The sequence below is a fragment of the Somniosus microcephalus genome, chromosome 10, assembly GCF_052327205.1.
Source record: "Somniosus microcephalus isolate GS21.2 chromosome 10, FLI_Smic_1.0, whole genome shotgun sequence".
NCBI classification, from domain to species: domain Eukaryota; kingdom Metazoa; phylum Chordata; class Chondrichthyes; order Squaliformes; family Somniosidae; genus Somniosus; species Somniosus microcephalus.
Genome location: NC_140996.1, coordinates 203043943 through 203049942, shown reverse-complemented (window position 1 = coordinate 203049942; position 6000 = coordinate 203043943). Strand labels below are relative to the sequence as shown.

Here is a 6000-nt window from a genome sequence, read left to right as displayed (position 1 = left end):
CAGAGGGAGAGAGGGGGGAGAAGAGAGAGAGAGAGAGAGAGAGGGGAAGGGGGGGGGAGAGGAGAGAGAGAGAGAGAGAGAGAGAGAGAGAGGGGGGAGAGAGAGGGGGAGAGAGAGAGAGAGAAAGGGGGGAAGAGGGAGAGAGAGAGAGAGAGAGAGAGAGAGAGAGAGAGAGAGAGAGAGGGAGGAAGAGAGGGGGGGGAAGAGAGAAGAGAGGGGGGGGAAGAGAGAAGAGAGGGGGGGGAAGAGAGAAGAGGGGGGGGGAAGAGAAGAGAGAGGGGGGGAAGAGAAGAGAGAGGGGGGGGAAGAGAAGAGGGGGGGAAGAGAAGAGGGGGGGAAGAGAGAGGGGGGGGGGGAAGAGAAGAGGGGGGGAAGAGAAGAGGGGGGGGGAAGAGAAGAGGGGGGGGAAGAGAAGAGAGGGGGGGGAAGAGAAGAGAGGGGGGGGAAGAGAGAAGAGAGGGGGGGGAAGAGAGAAGAGGGGGGGGGGGGAAGAGAGAAGAGAGGGGGGGGAAAGAGAGAAGAGAGGGGGGGGGAAGAGAAGAGAGAGGGGGGGGAAGAGAAGAGAGGGGGGGGGAAGAGAAGAGGGGGGGAAGAGAAGAGAGGGGGGAAGAGAAGAGAGGGGGGGGAAGAGAAGAGAGGGGGGGGAAGAGAGGGGGGGAAGAGAGGGGGGGGGAAGAGAGGGGGGGGGAAGAGAGGGGGGGAAGAGAGGGGGGGAAGAGAGGGGGGGGGAAGAGAGGGGGGGGGAAGAGAGGGGGGGGAAGAGAGGGGGGGGGAAGAGAGGGGGGGGGAAGAGAGGGGGGGGGAAGAGAGGGGGGGGGGAAGAGAGGGGGGGGGAAGAGAGGGGGGGGAAGAGAGGGGGGGGAAGAGAGGGGGGGGAAGAGAGGGGGGGGAAGAGAGGGGGGGGAAGAGAGGGGGGGGAAGAGAGGGGGGGGAAGAGAGGGGGGGGAAGAGAGGGGGGGGAAGAGAGGGGGGGGGAAGAGAGGGGGGGGGAAGAGAGGGGGGGGGAAGAGAGGGGGGGGGGAAGAGAGGGGGGGGGGAAGAGAGGGGGGGGAAGAGAGGGGGGGGAAGAGAGGGGGGGGAAGAGAGGGGGGGGGAAGAGAGGGGGGGGGAAGAGAGGGGGGGGGAAGAGAGGGGGGGGGAGAGAGGGGGGGGGGAAGAGAGGGGGGGGGAAGAGAGAGGGGGGGGAAGAGAGGGGGGGGGGAAGAGAGGGGGGGGGAAGAGAGGGGGGGGGAAGAGAGGGGGGGGAAGAGAGGGGGGGGAAGAGAGGGGGGGGGAAGAGAGGGGGGGAAAGAGGGGGGGGAAAGGGGGGGGGGGAAAGGGGGGGGGGAAAGGGGGGGGGGAAAGAGGGGGGGGAAAGAGGGGGGGGGAAGAGGGGGGGGGAAGAGGGGGGGGGAAGAGGGGGGGGGGGAAAGAGGGGGGGGGGAAAGAGGGGGGGGGAAAGAGGGCGGGGGGGAAGAGGGGGGGGCGGGAGAAGAGGGGGGGCGGGAGAAGAGGGGGGGCGGGAGAAGAGGGGGGGGGAGGGGGCGGGAGAAGAGGGGGGGCGGGAGAAGAGGGGGGGCGGGAGAAGAGGGGGGGCGGGAGAAGAGGGGGGGCGGGAGAAGAGGGGGGGCGGGAGAAGAGGGGGGGCGGGAAGAAAGAGGGGGGGCGGGAAGAAAGAGGGGGGGAGGAGGAAGAGAGGGGAGAGAGAGGGAGAAGGAGAGGGGGAGGAGGGAGAGAGGGGGAGAGAGGGAGAGAGAGAGAGGCAGAGAAAGAGACAGACACACTTCCTCACAGCTTGTGGTAAATATCAGGGTATCAGGGAGAAGTTCTACCAAAAATTCTCACAAATATGCCCTGAATTCAGAAATTTGAATGACGACCAAAAACTCCCATACCTACTAGGGGAAGAGAGAAACTGTGTAACACTAGCGGCACACTATGTTACAGCTTGCCATAAACAGAGGGACAACCAGTAAACCTAAGAAAAGAGTATATACAAATTATATGAATGTATATTTATACACTCAGGGATATATCTGTTTATACACTGTACGAATAGATCTGCGTTTATGTGTTCAACCATAAATGTATTTCGATGCTTTGGCAACATAAGATGTACCTTATCATGCCAATAAAGCGATTTGAATTGAATTGAGAAGAAGGAGAAGGAGAAGGAGAAGAAGGAGAAGGAGAATATTTCGACCTGGAATATCCAAGGTCTACACTCTTCAGTGCGAGACGTGAAGAGTAGGACCCCAGAGTTCATAGATGAAACTAAAGACCTAGATATTATCATTTTACAGGAAACTTGGTATAAAGGAAAAGGACACACTGGCTGTCCCCAAGGGTACACTGAGCTGGTGGTCCCCTCCAATAAATTACCAAGTGTAACCCAAGGCAGAGACTCCGGAGGCATACTGATCTGGTTTAAAACAGAACTTAAGAATTACATCAAATTTATAAAAAAGGGCAAAAACCATATGTGGCTCAAACTTGAGAGGGAGATTATCTCAAACACCCAAGATGTTTACATTTGCGCACTTTATATCCCCCCAATCGATTCCCCGTACTTTAAAGAGGACACCTTCTCCAACATGGAGGGGGAAATTATCCAATACCAGGCCCAGGGGAACGTGTTGATCTGTGGGGACCTCAATTCAAGAACGGGCGAAGAACCAGACTTCACCAATAATCAGGGAAACAATTACGTTTTCGGGAATAACCACTTTGACATCCCTTCCCTTCCATACAGGCATAACTGCGACAAGCAGTCAAATACCAATGGAAAACAGCTACTACAGCTCTGTCGAAACCTGGGTCTGTACATTGTCAATGGTAGGTTCATAGGAGACCTCCTAGGAAGATCGACCTATTGCTCACCTCTTGGCTGCAGCACAGTAGACTATATGATTACAGACTTAGACCCATCCTCTTTCAGAGCATTCACAGTCAAACCACAAACAACACTGTCAGATCACAGTCAAATTACTATGTTCCTCAAAAAGACAGAAACAAACATAGAAACACAACCCAGTAAACTGTACAACACCAAAAAATCGTACAGATGGGCCAAAAACGACACGGAAAAATACCAGAAAACAATTAGCAATGCATCAACTCAAGCTCTCTTAGACACCTTTCTGGATAACATATACACTCACAATAAAGAAGGCGTAAACCGGGCAGTTATTAAACTAAACAATATTTTTGATAATTTGGCAACAAATGCAAACTTGAAAGCTCGCAAGAACAAACCCAAAACAAAAAACTATGAAAAATGGTTTGACCGAGATTGCCATAACATGAGGAAAAAACTTAGAAAAATATCAAACCAAAAACACAGACATCCAGAAAACGAGGAATTACGCCTTACTTATTGTCAGACACTAACACAATACAGAAACACACTCAGAACCAAAAAAGAGCAATATATTAAGAATACACTCAGCTCCATGGAGGAATCCATTGATTCCAATTGTTTCTGGGAAAACTTGAAAACACTACACAAAAAACAACACGACGATTTGGCCATTCAAAATGGGGACACATGGGTAAACCACTTTGAAAAATTATACCAGAAAAACACACTAAGACCAGAGCAACACCAAATATGCAAAAAACTGGAAAAGCTAGAAATGGCCATAAAAGATAACCAAAACCCGCTAGACGCCATAATAACAGAAGAAGAACTTCTTGAAAAACTCAAGGACCTGCGACCAGGAAAAGCCTGCGGGACAGACGGCATACTAAACGAGATGATTAAACACACAGATAACAAAATGAAACTGGCTATCCTAAAACTCTTCAACTTGGTTCTCAGTGTCGGTTATTTCCCTGATATCTGGAACAAAGGACTCATAACGCCCATATACAAAAGTGGGGACAAAATCAACCCAAACAACTATCGAGGCATCTGCGTAAACAGTAACCTGGGGAAGGTATTCTGTAGCATCATAAACAAAAGACTTAGGGCTAGATTTTCAGTATAGACAGTTTTGGGGCGCTAACCTTAGCGCCCGCCCGAAGTTAGCGCCCGCCCCAAAGTAGCGCCCCGTTGCCGGAAATTCAGTGGCTTCGCCCTAAGAGAGTGGTGGAGCGCTAAAAGAGGCGTTCCACTCCTACCTTTAGGCGCTAAGCCGGCGGTCCAGAGGGATAGCGCCCAGGCGGGGCGCAGCGCGGGTGCGGTCATTTTTGCACTGACAGCAGACCCCGTGGTGCCGACCAGCTCTTAAAGGGGGAAGGGACGAATTGGTCTGCTGCCACACCCTGCACACTGCAGCCTTGCAAAGAGGCCTCAACACTGCTGCTCAGCCCCAGGGAGTCATGGCAACGCCAGAGAAGGCCCGTCAGCGTGCCCTGCGCTTCTCAGAGGGTGATCTGGACATAATGGTCACAGCTCTGGAGGTGAGGCGCAAGATCTTGTTTCCAGAGAGTGGGAGGAATCCAACCCACCATGACTACACCAAAGCCTGGAAGCAGATCGCCCAGAGGGTGATGTTCACCGGCGAGGCCCCCAGGACCCACAAACAATGCCGTAAAAAATACAACGATCTGACCAGGATTGTGAAGGTGAGTAGCCTTTCCAGTCTCCTCCTCATTCTTGCATGTACACCTGACATGATGGGCAAAGGGACCTGAAAGTCCTATTGGCCAGCCCTCAGCCAGCAGCATTGGGACAGTCATGAGCATCAAATGGCCATTCGGCACTCTACACTTTGGCCAAGCTATTCCACCATGGGAGGCAGTGCACAGTACATCAGGGCTTCACTCTGTCCAAGCTATTCCACCATGGGAGGCAGTGCACACTACATCAGGGCTTCACTCTGTCCAAGCTATTCCACCATGGGAGGCAGTGCACACTACATCAGGGCTTCACTCTGTCCAAGCTATTCCACCATGGGAGGCAGTGCACACTACATCAGGGCTTCACTCTGTCCAAGCTATTCCACCATGGGAGGCAGTGCACACTACATCAGGGCTTCACTGCACACTTACAGCCCGTCCTTTCTCTTGCAGGCTAAAGTAGCGTTTAATCGCCAGGCCCGTGCCAGGGGTGGCCGCGCCAAGCTGCAGGCGCCAAGCTGCAGAAGCTCACTCGGCTGGAGGAGCGCGTGTGTGTGCTCATGGGAGCCCGTGTGATTGTCCCCACAGCGTGCGGTGTATCCGACCCTCCACTGCCCGGCAATGGTAAGGACCTCGCCTTTTGGCCCTCTCGCGTCGCACTGGCCCATCCGAGCTACCTCCTTTGCCACTGTCCCACCAATGCGCTGAATCCCACCAGTCCTAACTCCCTCGCTGACGCCGTCTCCTCACTCTGAAGCTACTCTTGTGCATTCCTGCTTTCAGCTGGTGACGACCAGGACCCTGAAGCTGCCAGTGACAGCACCTCCGACCAGGAGGAGCAAGCCGGACCTTCGGGGGAACAGTCACGTCCCGCAGGAGAGGAGGAAAGGCTTGACACCTCCTCACTGGACGAGTGCCTGGAGGAACTGTCGCAGGGCAATGCAGCTTCTGGGACCAGTGGCGTCCAGCCACCCAGCAGCCGTGCGCGTGGCCCGCGGCCTTCCCCCCCAAAGGGGGGAAGGATCAGAGGGGAGTGCTGCTGCTCGGCACACTCGCCGTCACCAACGCGGCAAGGGTCCCCTAGTTCGGCCCCCTCCTCCCCAGCGGGAGAGTCGCGACTCCAGTCCGGACACCTTCACTTCGGAGGAGGTGCGGAAGCTGGATAAGATGGCCGACGACTCGGACCGGCGCCACACGGAGCTCATGAGCGTGGTGGGGCGCATGCCTGAGGCCATCGAGTCGCTGGCGACCAGTGTGCGCGAGTTCGGGGCAGCAACTGCCGCGAGTGGCCGCATGCTGACTGATGCCGTCAAGACCCTGGCGGATGTGATGCGCGCGCACACCAGGACCACAGGGCCACTCACTGCTGCCACACACGCTGTCTCAGGCAGGCATCGCCAGGGCAGGCGCCGCGCTGCACCATCCCAGCAAGCCGCCCGTCGGCTGATTGCTGCGGAT

The 6000-nt window shown here is 55.4% G+C and overlaps 1 protein-coding gene across 1 annotated transcript in view; it reads right to left on the bottom strand.

The window, feature by feature from the left end:
- relt (RELT TNF receptor) overlaps positions 1-6000 on the bottom strand; it is a 96544-nt gene that overhangs the window by 12935 nt on the left and 77609 nt on the right. The window lies entirely within an intron of this gene.